The sequence below is a fragment of the Gymnogyps californianus genome, chromosome 6, assembly GCF_018139145.2.
Source record: "Gymnogyps californianus isolate 813 chromosome 6, ASM1813914v2, whole genome shotgun sequence".
NCBI lineage: Eukaryota > Metazoa > Chordata > Aves > Accipitriformes > Cathartidae > Gymnogyps > Gymnogyps californianus.
Genome location: NC_059476.1, coordinates 28,901,557 through 28,918,811, shown reverse-complemented (window position 1 = coordinate 28,918,811; position 17,255 = coordinate 28,901,557). Strand labels below are relative to the sequence as shown.

The 17,255-nt window shown below is 37.1% G+C and overlaps 1 long non-coding RNA gene across 4 annotated transcripts in view; it reads right to left on the bottom strand.

Annotated features, from left to right (window-relative positions):
* The window catches only part of LOC127017617 (uncharacterized), a 301,556-nt gene that overhangs the window by 211,577 nt on the left and 72,724 nt on the right, over nucleotides 1–17,255 (bottom strand). For all 4 annotated transcript variants that reach the window (XR_007766619.1, XR_007766622.1, XR_007766621.1 and 1 more), the window contains exon 2: nucleotides 11,466–11,554. This is a non-coding gene — a long non-coding RNA (uncharacterized LOC127017617). The remainder of the gene's footprint in view (nucleotides 1–11,465; nucleotides 11,555–17,255) is intronic.

Here is a 17,255-nt window from a genome sequence, read left to right as displayed (position 1 = left end):
TCTGAAGAACAGTATTTCCATGGCAATACAAGTCATCTATAGCAACAATCTCTTATCATCTTTTCCCAACACCTACGACTGCTGGAGCTTTACTTAAAATTATATAATAAAATACAGTACAAAGAACACAATCTCAATAGAGACTTTAGTGCTTCCCTTATGTATCTTAGATATTCTTGGTTTTGTAAGAGCCTTTAGGTGATAAGATTTCTTAAGCAATTAGAAGCTCTTTAATTAGACACAGGTGCACACCATGTTGGCACACATCTCTAGAGACAAACTCAACCAGACAGACTCTTAATGAAGTCACAAGAAGCGGATGACCATAGCTACCAGACCAAATGTTTGCTCTTACTACTTCTGCAAATATTCTAATACAAAATTTTTACTGTTGCAAAACTAGTAAAATTACCGTGGGTGGTTTTTTTTTTAAATTCACAGTGGGTGTGAAGCATAGGCACATAGTAGTGCACAATGCAGTAGCACTATTTGCTTGTACTTTTAACTTACCTTTATAAATGTCGTTACATCAGTATAATGTCAATAAACTCATCTTTAGTCTGACACGCCAAGCAGACTCACTGATCTCTCTCCAAAACACACAACTGTCCAAATCAATTAAAGCTGTTGCATCCAAGCATTCGAAGTTAACCCTGAAATAACAATTCTGATCAAACTCTGTAGTATATATTATTCATATTTGAATCTTATTGGGGAAAAACGGAGATAAATAAGAAAGGAATATTTACACCCTGATTATTCTGTGACTGGGGGGCGGGGGGTGTGCTTATAGTTTTTACCAATAAAAAAAAAATACGCAGCATACCAGGCATAGTTAGAAATGTATGCCCTATTCCCCTGTCCACAATGCAAAACAGGCAGGTGACTTCCACAACCAATTGCAAGGAAAGGGTTGAAGTTCGATTACTGTGCTGTTGCTGTTAAACCAGGAGTCAGTTTTCACTATGCCAGAAAGACAGCACGACTGACATAAAAACGAAGATATTTTGACATAGCAAAATGATTATTTTATTTCTAACCCTCACTAATAATTATCCCACTTTCAATCGGATCCAGCTAAGAGGGAACACAAAAGCCTATTATAAACTCAAGCATATGGCACCACTCAAAGGAATTTAACTTTCTTTTCCAGGCTAAAATTATTTTCTTTAGTAAGACCAGAAAGCAGCATCGATCTGCTGCTTTCCTCTTCATGTTTCACTTCAGTGGGATAACAGCAACTGAACTGCATTGTCAGCAATGGACATTATCTTCAAGATGAGTGACTTCAGGCCTGTTACTCATTTAATGACAATAGTGTTTGTTCAGTAGAAAGAAGGCTAGATGATTGCCTATGTGTAAGCAACAGTTAAATCTGAGGAAAAGCTGATTTTGTAATCTTAATCTTGAAAGGCATTATACCATTCCCTGAAAAATTAGTAGTTAATGGATAGAGTACTTCAAGAAAGGGCTGGTATCAACCAGAGTAGAATCTAAATTGCATAAAGTGAAGTTAAAATTCTGATGCACTCTAAATAACAGCTCCTACAAAAGAAAGGTCTGGTCCAAAAGAAAAATTCAATGATTTGGCATCGCGGTACTGCATTAAAAATTGATGCTGATCTTGAAATGACCCTGCTGCCTAATGCAGGAGCGTCACGTGCTGGGGCCGTTCTAAGTAGCACCGCACTGAAAACCGGCTCGGCCTTGCTGCTGAATTACCATTTCAAGCTTTGTAATGTCATTCAGGAACAGTCATGGCTCTAAGTGAAGTCTTGCTGAGAAAATATGGTAGCTGCTCAGTGAGTGAGGAAGGGGAGGAGTGGATATAGATCCAATCTAAATCAGGCAGCAACAACCACTTTATGTGATGCCAGACTGTGCACATACTGATCAGTACTAATGGAGAGATTTCTCAACTTCCTTGCATAAATATATGTCTATATATCAAATATGCCACGCTGCTGCTACATCAGCAGCAACTATATCTTTTAATATATTCACAGATCTTAATAAGTCTTCTGATTGGAAAATGCTCTGACTGCAAAACTACGCAGTAAGAGCTAGAAAGCTTCTCTCGTCCCTTGCTTCACTCAGGATTTTTAAGGGGCACAATACACTACTATTGTCCTCTCCTTTCTTAAAAGAAGCTTCTTTCCAGTGGTGGTCCTCAACAGACCAACAGCAGTAGCCATGGAAGAAAGCCTCCAACCTCTTCTGCATCTACATTCTCTCTGCATCGACATATGTGCTTGGTACCTCAGAGAACACAGAGCTAAGAACAGACATATAACTTCATTGCAGCACATTACAGCTCCAAAGAAAGAATCATCTATTACTTCTCCCCTAAAGAAACTGCCTCTTCAGAACATCACACAGGCGACTGAGTCCTCTTACTCCTATCTACAAGTAACTGCATGTGAAATAATTTCCTGTTAGCAGTCAATAAAGAAACTCCAATCCAGTTACCAGAAACTTAAGGAAATGGTAAGGCTAAGCTTCCAATCTTACACTCAATTTACAGTGCTTTAGCATGACAGCTACAGCATCCCAGTCTTCAAGCTGTTCAGATGAGCTGTTTCCATAGCAGATTTTGTATAGTGATTGGCTTAATGTTAAAAGTCTCTATGTTAAATTGCAAGAAGAGTAATGCTGCATCAGTAAGGATTGTTATCATGCATTTCTTTTTTTGGTGGGCAATGCCAAACAACATAAACCATTAAAACTGCAGCATTGTGGAAGATAAAGACACTGCATAAACTGATGGTGCATGCCAAAAACTCTCCTCCCCTGAAAAATGTGAAGAATTTGCATTGATAGCATCAAGAGTTTACATACGGTTCAGTGACATTTTTCATTCCATAGTGATAAAAAATTGTTGGGGGAAGAGGAATAAGAGAGAAGGGAGAAGACAGATGACTAATTACAAAGACTGAAATAATACATATTAAAGAGGTACTTTCTTGATCACTTACGCATGCAAACACATACCTGAATCACAAAAACATAAAATATATACATATACTTCGAGTCTCCTACAATAATTTTTGTGTACTGTGGGTCATGGTTCCTGGATCACTTATTCTTTCTCATTTAATTAGACTGGGAAATCTGGAACAAATTGCTACTGAGCAAAAATGGAACATATATCTTCCTATGTTACATGTGAAGAAAAAATGGAATATAAAATCATAATCAAGAGTGTGCTAAGGAGAAGGTTATTAAGGCTGCAAAATGATTGTAGTAATCATTGCACATACAAGTAAAGCATTCCAAAGTTAGGGAAGGTCACGATTAAAGAGATCTGTATAATCTTGACTTCACCCTCTGGAGCATTATGATCCAGTCTTCAAGTGACATAATCGTACTTTGCTCACTATGTATATGTAATAGGCAGCACTCAGTGAACCAGGCATCAGTTAACAATTTGGTTTAGTCTCTCTGTTCAGTGTAAACTACCACATACTGACACAAGACATAATGACAAATTACATACTAACCAAAAACTGCTTTAAGACAGGAATCTTTCCAACAGAGCTTTCCCTCAGTGGCCATCACTTTAGTATCCAAGTGCTTCACCAAGAGTCTTTACTACACCCTGCTATGGGAGGAGGCACTATTATCACCTCTCTTCAGCTATGAAGTTTCTTACTCAGCATCAAACTGATCCAACATAGAAAATCTCTTAAGTCTGTTTCTGTTACACTAGTAGCGCCCAACTAAAACACCTTCCAAATAAAAAGCATGTTTCTAACTGATGCTCTCCTGTTCTAAAAACAAGCAGTTTCATCTCTAACTTTTTACAGAGTCTTTGTAGAATCAGAGACACTGAAATCAATCTGAACTTGCAGGACCCAATAAATCCTAGGATTCTCTCTTAAAATCCTCCTGTCTCAGCCACTTTCTTCAAAGCTGCTCCTTACTGGGTTGGAATTAAAAAGACCATATTGGCCTTGTAGGACAAATCAACAGAATATCTCTGAATTTCCCCATAGGTTTTGAGCAGCTTTTATTCTCCCCTCATCCATTCTGAAAGGTTTTGTCATGTTTGAGTATTTTCCACATTGCTTTTAATGCAGCAAGAATCAAGGGAAGAAAGAAAACATCAGCCCATTACATAAGCTTCTGAAGGCACTAGTTTAAATTCCTTCTTTTGCCAAATATTTCAATCAAATTATTTTGGCTTTTTTTTTTTTTTTAAATAGAAATAACTGCTCCCTGTGGCAAAAAATCAAAACTGACAAATCACTCCCAGATTAAAGAAACTGAAGGAGAAACGGACAAGACTACCTTAAAGAAAAATACCCCAGCCTTTTTACAGAACTACACCGTGCGGCCCCAAACATCCAAAGTATTGTTGAGAGACTAAGAGGAATGCAAGAGCTAACTCAGAATTGTACAGGGATTCTTACTCAGCACATTTTCTTTTTCAGTGTTTTGTTATAGAAACTGTTGAATGATTTTATAAAAAGAAAAAGGACAAGAAAAAACTTTCTAAACAGAAAAAAAGGTAAAATCCCTTTGAGAAACACAAAACTCCCTCTTTTGACATCTTATCCCTGCTTTTCAGTGACAACATTCAACATGCCTTAACTTTTCTAACAGCTCAAAAGAACTGTAAAAATAACTTGCTTATGTGTTCATTCATTGTTAAAGGAAAGAAAGTCATGTTGTTTGAGTGAATAATACAGAAAAAAATGTAATTTTCTGAAATATTTTGTTTTATCCAAATCTAGATTTCTCATTGAGAAAATGTTTGGGCAGAACACCCCTACAAGCTTAGTCTGATGGTTTTTAAAAATGAGGTAGGGATTCCACCTTTTTAACCAAGTGACTAGTTCAAACAATTATGTTTTGGTACTGGATTGTAACCAGGCCATTCAGCTGACATGGCTACTTAAATTAGGTAAGCATTCGCTTCTCTTTGCTTAGTACACATTATAATAGTTTAGTTCTGATATATGTGTCTTAATGTTCCTGAACCTAGGGCAGCAAGATAAGTAGGCTATTTTCCTAAACCAGATTTTCTCTGATCTTGGAGGACTTCTTCACAAATGCAGGCTTTTCTCTTAGGGATGATTTGACACACTAAGATGTGTGTTTCTCCAGCATGCACTGACTATAGAGAGAATAAAAACAGAATAGCCAGGGCAGCAAAAGTATCTGTAATGTCAGCGAAAAAGGATTTAAAATAAATAGTTAAGATAGAAACTGAGTCCCTCAGACTAGAACAATTATTTGGAGGTCTCAGTCCAGTCCTAGAGCGCTGCTAGTTGTCTTTAAGGCAGCACAATTTACATATTTCTTTTCTTTGTTTATTGCAATCACAGAACTTCTTTAAAAATATTTAGATATTGGAAGCTCAGAGAAGATATGTTTACATAGCTGAAATTGTGAAAGGATAGGGATTTCTCTGGTGTACAATGATCCAAGAGGTTTTATCCCTTGGGCAGGAAATACTAGTACTCTAATCAAGATAAATTATGTTTTACTAATGTAGACAGACACTAAAGAGGGTATTTCTCAAACAAACAGCGTAACACAAAGTCACTTGCTGATACACTACGCCATATAACATTTGGGCAACTGGGCATTTCAAGAGAAAGCAAGCAACAACAATTAACATATTAGGACCCATTTTCATAGCAAGTTAAGCAGCAAAATTAGTCAGGTGGTTGCTAATGGAATATACTTACATTAGCAATAGCTTATAAACCTCCAAGCAAGCATTTTTAAAACCTATTAGCCCTTTTTTTCTACAATTCCAGTGAAGCTGAAGTTGTGTGTATTAGAAAATAAGAAACAAAAGGAAACAAAAAGGACACCTGCTTGGTACTTTTGCTACTACTAAGACAATTTCCTAAAGAAAGCAAAAGGCCAGACATACTTAGGCAGAAACTGAGATACATATGAGGTATTTTGTTAAACAAATGTGACTGAGCTTGAACGGATCATCTTTGTAAATAACAACAGAACTCAGTTTCAAGGTCAGCATAATCCTTGCCTCCTCTGCCTAATCTTATGATAAAGATGACAGTTTTAATAATCTATGGAACTCCTAACCTTTCAAATTGAGTCAACACAACCATTAACATACTTTACAGCAGTAAGACTTAGTCACTTCTATACTTGGCCTACAAGCAAGTGCTTTGCATGTGAAAAATGTCATTCCTCAGCCCCAACTGGCTCTTCAAAGCAACTCAGTTGACCTCATATTCCCGTATACCTTTGACTTGAACAGCAACAAAAAGTGTCGCATTTATTTTACAATGCAGCTTAAAACTAACCACCGCAGCATTAGTATTTACAAGTAGTTCCTCTTGGAAGACTAGCAAGTACCACTAGATGCATCTTTAATGCCTGAGTTTTCCAAAGGATGACTTGGGATGTGGAGAGCACAAAGTAAATCCACTGGATTAAAGGACAGAATAAAATTTTTTTAAATGTGAAAGAGGAGAACTTGTCAGCCTACGCTGCAGCACTGCTGAAAACTACCAGAGTGCTGATATGAATCATAGTTGAGTCAATTATGTAACACTGCAGAAAAAATAAAAGCAGTCCTGGTAGGTAATGACAGGAATATTATACGCTATATGCAAGATAGGGGAGGTAATCATGCCTTTCTTGTCAATACATTCAAATGGGATACTGGGCTCAAACTGAAGTTCTTCACAGTGGAAAGGATATAGACCACACACAGTGCTCAGGAGAGAGAAGCAGAAATGAAAATACATTTTGGGAAATGCAACTGGATTGTTTCATTTAAAGAGCACCACGCTTCATTTTCCGATAAGTAAAAAATTGTCATAAAGAGGACAGCATTAATTGTTCTCAATGGCCACATGTACATTGGGGGTTAGGAAGGGGAGGAAAAAGGAGGCCACAAAGAAAAGATCTCTATTTGCAGCAAGAAGCATTAAGGTTATATATTGTGAAAATGTTGACCTGTTCTTACTGAATTACTTGAACAGGGCAGGTATTGATGCAGTCTTGGTCTGACAAAAGAGCGCAAGCTTTGCAGAATACAGAAATGAACCCGCCACTGGACATCACAAAGGGGAAAGAGGAGTGAGGAATGGGAAGACGCTCCTTACAGAAAACACCCCCTAGTTACCGGAAAATGTTAAACAAATTTCTTAGTACAGTGCTTTCTTGATATTTGCAAATAGTTCAGAAAAAATATCCACCAGGAAATTTGCAGGCAAATCTCATCTTCCTCAGTGTAGGGTGCTGAACTAGGTAATCTCTTGAGGAGAAAGAAGCTTTCCTTTTTATTATTCTATTATTAGACGCAAGAAAAAATTCATTTTCGAGAGCAAATTATAAGGTCTAAACTACACCTTTCACTGAGATTATTAAGAAGAAAGCAATGAGCCTCAAGTCCTAATGAAACTTGCTGTAACATGGAGACCTTAATGTGGTTTTAGGTTGGTTTGTTTTCTTCTAAGACATAATTTAAGTTATTTCAGAGATAAGACAGTCAAGCAGCAACTATGGTTAACAGATTTGCCTTTTTGTATGGCTTAAATTTTAGTCCTTACCTTGAACAAAAACAATCAGCTAAAGATTTTAAACCAAAAAAGAGCTAGTTTATTAGCTTAATCTGGGCTTGCAGGAAAATTCAGGGTTCTTCCAAATTCCCAATAATTTCTGAGTACGGAAATATCGGAAGATGCCAGATAGATTGCATTTAAGTTGTTTCCCAGCAGGTGTGTTTCCTAAGGACTGCCTCATGCTGTGCAGCATTTCAGAGCCATAACAATCAAGTCTATTATAATTATTACAGTAATGCATTGCCTATAGCCATGACCTTGTCTCCTCAACAAAGTAAGTGCTGGCCAGTATTTCAGTGATCCTTGATGGCTTCCTGTCGAACATCTTTAAGGGTTTGGGCAATTGGAGAAGCAGAGCACTTGCTCCTGGCTACTAATCCATGTTGTTTGCTTCAGCTTGTAAATGAACTAGTTGCACCTTCGCTACTTTAAAATATCTCTACAGTGTGAATCTGGATGTGGTGCATCCCCTCATTTCCTATGCATCACCCTTAGGTGGTACTGGTAAATTAGCTACCACTGTCTCTCATATCTTCCTGAAATGGTTCTTTTTTTCCGTTCCAATGAATGGATGGATGGCCTCCCATTTTTTTGCAGAAAAACACTTTTGCAATGATTTGATGAAGCTCTGAGAGGAATAAGTATGCCAGGAATAACGTTACTGTTTGATCTACCTGAGAGTACCCATTATGAGCAGTCTTATGCCACTTTCAGCAACTCACTGCCGATGTGCTGCCTCCTGTGGGTGCTTGAAATAGTTTTCTAATACACTCTGACACTAAAAATTATAACAACAGCATGTACCACTGGCAGTTCTCTCACCTGTATCTTTTATCACATGAAGTATCAAGCACTGGGTGTTATTGTACTTATTTTACTCTGTAGCAGCTATTTTTAGATAGATCACTCTGCAGAAAGTTTCTGTGAGCACCTGTTTTCATGCAGCTTTTACATATTTACTTGAAAAAGCAGTATTAGGTTTAACACATATTTTACACCTTTCCATTTTGGTTTTCTTTTCAAAAGAACAAATTATATGAGAGAAAACAACAGAACCCTGAAATACAGACACAGTCAGTAATTTTATGTAGATGTTTAGCTGATGTTTATGCTTTTGGGATTTATGACTTCCGCATTATCTCTCATTTCCAATTACTGCTGTGTGTGCAACTTGCAGGGTATGCGCTATGCTTTATCACTGCCATATGGTTCTGAGTTCAATGAATTAATCTGTAAGGTTTCCAATCAAAGCATTGGTGTTGGGAGTAACAGGGGAGATTTAGTTATAGATTTTTAAGTATCTCCCACATCACAGTAATTCACATAACCTTCATTTACCACAGAGTGCCCTGCATACAGAAGTGAAATGCTTGGTGGGGAAAAAGCATTTACTAGTCCACAGCAAAATACATATCATTAGAGATGCATTAATAATGGAATTTGACTTAATGGAGATGAAGGCCTACAGACAGTGTGTTAATGCTTTACAGCAATAAGGTTGTAGCAAGCTTTTAGCACAATATAATGATTCACCAGGCTAAAATTATGCACTGAGCAGCGCTTGGTTGAACCAGCACATTATGTTTTCGGTACACACTCACACAACTTGGCAAAACACAGCTCCTTCAAATTGCAAACATCATTTATAATAATTGGCAATATCTTCCAATTGTGCTGGCACCAGAAGCTCCGGAAGAAAAAGGGGTTAAACTATCCACACACCATCATTGTGCAACTATTTTTATGGCTCCCTTCACAGAGCTTAATATTAAAACCACAGATACTGTTGTTTATGGGAAATTCATAATGAATACAAGCTAAGTATAATGTTGTTTTCAGTAAGAAACCATTTACAGGCGAGGTTCTCATCAGCTCCGTACAAAATCCTTTTAGATGATCTTGTGGAATGCCTTTGTGGAGCAATGAACACCAAAAATTATTGTAAGGATTTTTGTCAGAGTTTACTTTGCATTAGCTAGAAATTTTCACTAAATGCAGCACATAAAATTATCAGAAGTGGTTCTATGACATCCCTTAATAAAAGCATAACATATAAGACTTTCTTGCACTTTTCTTTCTTTTGCACCTATGGGCTCCTCCAGAGCTGATAAGAATAACTCTCTGTTATATTTCAAGGCGAATTTGATTATGTATGGGAAATGACAAACTGGTGGCTACTGTGAATAAAGCAGCCAGTTTATCTAAATGATAGACATGGCACAGGCATCCTAAGGACAATTTTCCCTTACACTTGCTTCCCTCCTGGTGATCTGAAAATTTGAAAGGGTATCCTAGTCTATGCAGAATTACTCTTTGGCCTCTCTGCTAAGACTATGAGCAAAGGTCTTCGCCTTCTGTTCTTTATGATAGCGATACCTTTCCACCCACAGATGACTGGATCCATTACTCCTCAACCCAGTCTGCTCGGATAGAAAAGGTGAGGCGGGTAGAAATGCGTGTCAGATGACAAATAGGCTTTCCAACACAGGATGTAAAACCACCTCACTGCAAAACAATATAATACTTTCTTTTGATTTTGTGCAAAATGGCAGCCAGGCAATTTTTGTATTTGAAAATAGCTGTATGAATTTGAATCAATCTAAATTTCTTAGTTTCTTCTTTTAATATCCTAAGTAATAATGTCTAATTCATCAGGCTGACATAAAGGAAAAATATGCTTCATACTACAGCCAGTTCTACTAGGCATCCAAAAATCAGATATGAATAACAGCAAAGTCAGATATTTTACTTTCATATGTTTCCAAGTAAAATATCCTTGCAGTGACAGTTAAGAAGTGAGAAAGGGAGCTGTAAAAGCAAATCAATAATCTGTCAGGATTATTACACATATCTGTGAATTACATGGGTGTAACTGGGAGTAGCTAGAGAAAATTGTTGACAATAAAAACTGAATGGAATATTAGGAAAGAATTGGAAATATCAATATTCATTATCTACATTTCCATACTACAGTCCTACTGCACCAAAAGTTACATCTAGATGAACATGTGCAGGGACAGTACGGAACGCTTAGGCAAGTTAGGGATTTGGGATACATCATTAAATCCCGATACTATTTATCACAAGCAGTGACAGATGATGACCAAAAAAAGAAACTCTGAGGAAAGATCCCTGAAGATGACTGGTTATCAGACACACATTGAACTGGCAAATTTTAAGGAATATCAAATTTTTTGGCAAGCCTTGCAGTATTAACTTTGTCAAAATGCATTTTTATGCAAGATGCTCAGTTGCTAGCGTATTCATTAATAAAACTTGTAGAATATGTCTTTGCTAGCTGAAGACAAAAAAAAAATCTCATCTAGAAACAAAACAAAACTGGGACAGATTGTTTCTATTCCTCTGGAAATTTGTAAATGGGACCAAAACAGGAAAAAAGCCACAGCAGATCTCTTGCAGCTTACAGACAGACTTCTGCTCACAATTCTTTTACAGCTTTCCAGTACAACTTTAATCGAGCCTCCTGGGCCAAAACATGTAGAGGTGTCCGAATTTAAGTGACAAGGAGTAAAGGTGTTGGTTCATTTTGGAAACCAAATTTCAGAGAGGTGAATACGTGGGGCAGCCACTGAGGCTGCAGTTCCACAGCAGACCAAGCCTGCCTGATTGCAGGCCCCTCCAGTCCAGCCTCTGCACCCGCTCGCTGCTGGCCATATATTTTGGGCCTTCCTTTCACATCGATTCCCACCACTGATGACATTTCTCACCAAGCCATTTCAACACGCAAAGTCAGTAGGAAGCTCATCAAACTACCAAAAGTTTTCTCACAACGATTAATGACAACAATGAATGCTGAATAGATGGCAGTAAGGACTGGAATTGCTTCTGGGGATTTCCTCTCCCCTGCCCACCCCGTAAGCAACAGGGACCGGAGGCAGAAATTGTACTTACTTTCAGAAGCAGCTCTAACTGGAAGCTTGTCAGGTGTGAAGGCAACCCAGGAACAAAGGTTTCTCCTTTAGCGTGACCCAGTATGTCAACTGTAAAAACAAACCAGTCTGCTTTTACCAATTTTATTTCCTGAGTCAGCAACCAAGAGCAACTCAATGCATGTTAGCAATATCTACCATTCATTATTAGTTACAAAATATCAAAATATGTATTGTAGCAATACATTTTAAAGAACCAAAATACTCTCACACCAAAAAGAAAAAGCACTTTTCCTTCATATGTTGCAAGACAAAAGCATGTGGGTTTTAGCTTTACTATCAAAATACACAGACTAACAAAGCAAACTGATTGAGTTTGTACTCTATATGCTACATGCACAGAGTATCAGTTTTGCTTTGGAAGACTAGAGAAAGAACAACGCTTGAGGACAAACAACAACCATTCTAGAAATAAACCCCACATTTCTGGAAGAAGAGTTTACCAAGTCAGATAGGAATAATTTAAAAAAAAAAAAAAAAAAAAAAAAGGAACATTCCTTTAATGCGAACATGATTAGCCCTGTTCTTGACTACCCCAGCTCAAATTCTGGATTCAGATTTTTTTCTCTATACCATTTGGAGAATTCATTGATCCTTTGCGTTGCTATGTGTAGCAGCAAAAAAGATTTCGTATATTCATATCTACATGACAGAAATCTTACAATCAGAGACCTCTAACAGCACCACAGTATGACAGTCCTCAAAAGGCAAATAAGATCAGCTTCAAAGGCAATTCTTATCTTTCCCTGCTCTGTGACTTTTTATACTCCCTAGCCTGCAACACTGCTGCACTTCTTTCCACAGACCAGCTGTGACTGAAAGATAGGTCTGTAGCCTGTCCTCCCTTACAACAACTGAAGGCCTACAGGGAAAAAGCAAGTCAACAAAAAGCTGATGTTTATTTCAAGTGCTCAAACTGTGTGTAGTCCTATAGGATTAACTTATTGCCAGATATTTGTACAATTGTTATTATGTTCACCTCAAGTTATATTTCTGAGTGACTATGGGAATACGAACTACTTTTTGGTAGCTATTGCATCTCACTCTTTTCTCCACCTATATTGTGATTACCATCAGCATTTCACACGTAAAACCACTAAAGTACAATTAATTAATCCAAATGAGATTACAGCAAGCACTATGAAGTTTTTTAAATAATGCAATTATATGTGTGTGTATATACACACACACACACAAATCAATATCCATACCATTTTAACAAAACCAGCTAGACTCTAACACCATCTCATCACACACAATAATGCATCATCCCTATTCAATGCCCTGGTCAATCTCTTGTTAAATAGTAAAGCCGGGATCAAGACCATACTAGCTGACAGTATGTGGATGGAGACACTACTTTATAGTTTGTAGCAGTGTTATTTTCAATTATTATTCTACCACAAAAATATATATTAAGGAAGTACAAAGAACTGAAATATTGCACATTTTGCTTAACACACTGAACATAGCACTTTAACAATAGTGCTTTTCCATTCAAAGTCCTTTCAAACTCTCAGATCCCCTATCACTAAGTTGTCACAGCATTCTTACTATCAGTTAAGATAAACTAGCCATTTTCATATTATTTTGGATAAACCTAATATCCCAGTTCAGAATAGTACATGTCTAAATTCAATGCATGCCAATGGTTTAGACGAGTTTGTGAACTGAGACCTAAGTGAGAGTATTAACGTATTCATGTCACCACCTGTTTTCTAAAGTACAAACTATTTCAGCAATTACTTCTTTCCTTTTGATTTCTTCAGCAGGTTATGAACAATGCAAAAGCAACAAAATTGCTGAGAGTGACCAAGAAAAATACTATTATGAGTATGTAAAAAAAAAAACCCAAACCAACCAAAAAACCCAAACAATTCAAAACCATCTTGGTAGGCCAAATCAAACAGTTAATCTAAAAAGAAATTAAAAATCTGTTTATGATCTAATCACTTTTACCTTTAAAGATCATCATTACTACAGCACAGAGAGAGTAAGGCTTACAGCTGATTTAGCAAACTGAAAACTCATAACTGTCAAATAAACTTTTCTGAAACAAAATATAAAGGCAATTTCCAGCAAGAATAACATTTAAATAAATGGAGGCAAAAGAGATTGCAAGCCTCTCCAAATAAAGAATGCTTCTTTTCTAAGCTGACAAAAAAAAGATAAGAGACATTTAACTATATAATTACAAAAACCTTTATCACACAAAGAAATAAATCTAGGTCTGAACATATGGAAAGGTATATTCAGAATTGATTAAGTGTGAGTTAAAGCAATACTCCAAAAGGTCAGACAATGTGAATTTACACTCTAAAAGACAAAAGCTTATTTTTAACACCAAGCACAGAATTTCTCTCTTTACACACAATATTTTAAGTAGTAGCTCTGCAAGTTCTGCAAGCTTCTACATGCTACCCTACCTTGAACATTTCGTGAAGGACCTTCCCATAAATGTGTTGGGGAATAATCCACAGTGGTATTTTTGGTTCCTAGCATGCTCATCATTATTTTCAGAACAGTCTGATTAATAATCTATATTTTTCTGTTAACAGTGAAAAATAAATTAGTACCCTAGTAAGCTTCCTTAATTGTGATCCTCTGGTCTCTAGAAATTGGAATTATGCCATAAAATCTCTGCACACAAGTCATCACACATTATTAATGGTTCTGGTCATTATCCTTGCATAGGAAAATGCTCATCAACAGAACAGAGATTGTTTGTGATTAAATCACATTAGCAGCCCCATTTATAGTAGGCTGATGGCATTTAGGTGATCTTTAGCCCACAATAATCCTGCTAAACTTGTGACTTTTAACTGGATCTGTTCATGAGAGATCTGATCGAGTTTCCCTTGATATCAACAGCAATCCCCCTACCAACTTCAAAAGGAGATCAAATCCAGGAAAGCCAAATCCAAACCCATGAGACAAAAGCTCAGAATAACTCACTAATATTTCTGAATGAGATGCTTCTTTGTCGTGCTTTGTTATATTCAGCTCTGGAAACAAGAGACCTCATCTCCTTGGCTGACAGAGACTCCTTAAAAATACAAGTTCTGAATGATAAATCGTACTTGTCTTTATTCAGGACAAGCTTTTTCACAGCAGGCTTGTAAGGTGCTAGGAAGAAAGCTGATAGCAACTGTCTACAAATTCAATTCTAAAATAGAGTTGACATTAAATGACACAGATCAATTCTTTCTACAAATGTAACCCAAGCAGTTTGCATCCAGAGGGTATCTTATCTTAATGTTTTTACTAGAACTAATGCAGTCAGAAGGTCATTTATCATAATCTGTAGTCCTAAGATAAACAAACATTGGTATTTTTGAGGGTTAAAGAGCGCAGGTGAGTTACAGGAGGCAACAAGAGGACCTACCAGTTCATGAAACAGGACACCACGAACCAGTGCAAAAAGATTCAAATGGTTTTGCTCTTTCAAATGCCATCAATTGAATTTGTGATAACGCTCACAAGAAATGTAGCAGATTTTCTGGAAGCACATTCCTGCAACTGCTTGCAACTATGCTTACTGCTAAGCTTGCGAATAAACTCTTCTACTTGAATGAAACAATAACAAATTTTAAATGGTTACACGCATTCTTTTAAATAAGGACCTGAGAAAGGACGTGGAATACAGCAATGTAGGCTTTGCACAGATGATGCAAATATGGAAAAGGAATAAAGCCCTGGATTCTAACATTTCAGTTACGCTCCTGTTTTGCTCTATTTTTTGTGCATCTTTAGGTCTGAGAAACGCAAATAGATTGGCATCAGTTTTTGTGTCAACCATTTTTGTCAAAGATACTTGGACATATTTGAGCAATGGCTGTTACGGTGAATTGCAAACATGCTTCTTTCAGGAGTTGTTGAACAGGCTGAAGTGGATATTCAGAACAGGGCTGGAACAGGGCAGCTTAGCATGGCAGTTCGCATGTCGGTGCAAAACCAGCAAAAGTTGTCCTGGAAACTAACTGTATTGTACCAAGGATTTGTTGTTGTTGAAGTTTGCAAAAATCACACCAAATTTGGCATAATAATATTGTGCCTGACGTAAAGCTGAAAAATCAGTTAGCTGTAAACATTTAATGTTTGTTCAAGCTAATTAATTAATCCTCTAATAGCTGCAGTATTCAGTTGAGAAGCTCATGAGAATAGATACATAATTAGTTTTCCAATACTCTATTTGTGCCAATTCCATAACGTTCTGTTTTGTAACCAGCAAAGAGCATAGAAGGGGAGATGCTAGATTACTGGAGAAAGACAAACACAGCATTTTAGATGATGGAAGCAGGAGGGACTCGCTGTATTACATACAAGGACACTAACTGTAATGCTCAGGAAGACCCAGGAGGAAAAACAATCAATTTGTAAGCTCCTAGAGTACAATCAAGTGATGAGAAATAGCCAACACAAACTTGTCAAGAACAGATCATGTCAAACCAGTCTAACTTCCTTCTTTGACAGGATAACTGGCCTAGCGACTAGGATACAGCAGTAGGAGTGACATATCTTAACTATGCTCGAACTATTTGGTCTGTCACAGAGGCCATTCTCAAATGGAGCCTAAGAAAGTTTCCTCCACAGGGAATCAGCATAAGCAGGATCCACAATCAGCTGGAAAACCATAATGGAGCCATAGTTATAGTGGCTTGCTACTGTGTTAGCAAGCTGTCTCCAGTGGGATTATACGGGGTCTACACTGTATTCTGCCCAGTCTGTTCAGTATTTTATTAACATCATCAACAATGATATAAATTACATATGAGAAATTTAGGAACGTTACCAAAGTGGGAGGAAATGTACTTGGGAAGATAGCATTTAAATTCAAAGTGTTCCTGGCAAACTAGAATTTAAAAATAACAGGACAAAGTTCAAATGAGACACGTGCACTATGAGTCCTGAGAACTGCTAGCAAATGCACTCACACAAACAGAGGAACTCAGTAAGCAGGAGGTGTAGCAGATCACAATATAACCCAATAATATAACTCAGTGTGATTGCTAGAAAATAATTTTAAAAGATGAGAGGAATGTTACATGGAAGCAGTGGTGGTAACTATTCCACTCTTTTCAATGCTGGTGTCTCTCCAGCTGGAATACAGTGCCCAAATTTGAGCTCCAAACTATAAAAACCCAGGAAGCATCCAGAGAAAAGCAAGAGAGATGAAAAATTCTGGAAAATATCTTACAAGGAAAGACTGCAATTGTTTTGTTTACAACACACACAAACAAATCTTTCATTAAAACCTTTAAAGAGCCATTTCAAAGCCATGTGCCAAGAATACTGTGTACCCTATCTTGGGTGGATTTTAAGTGATATCTCAGATCACTTCCAGGCCCCATTTCTATGATGCTTTTCCTGAAATATTTTCAACAAGACAAAACAAACCCCACCACTGAAAGTCTTCATTGTATAGAGTAGATGTAAAAGCAGAAAGGTTTACACAACAGACTTGCAAATGATGATAACTTATGAGATAATCCATATAATTCAGAAGTAAAAAATGAAAAACCTACTTAATCTGTACCTAATCTAAAATTAAACTATATAACATTCTTCTCAAGAGAAGCATACACCATGAAAAGATAATACGGGGGCGGGGGGGGGGCGGAAATCAAAGAACTTCTACCCTTGATATTAAAAGAGCAATCACTTCTAGTGTCCCTGCATGCTACAGTAATCAGCGAAATGAAAAAAATGAGGCAAGAATTCTACTCTTAATTCAGATTTAACATCTAGTAAT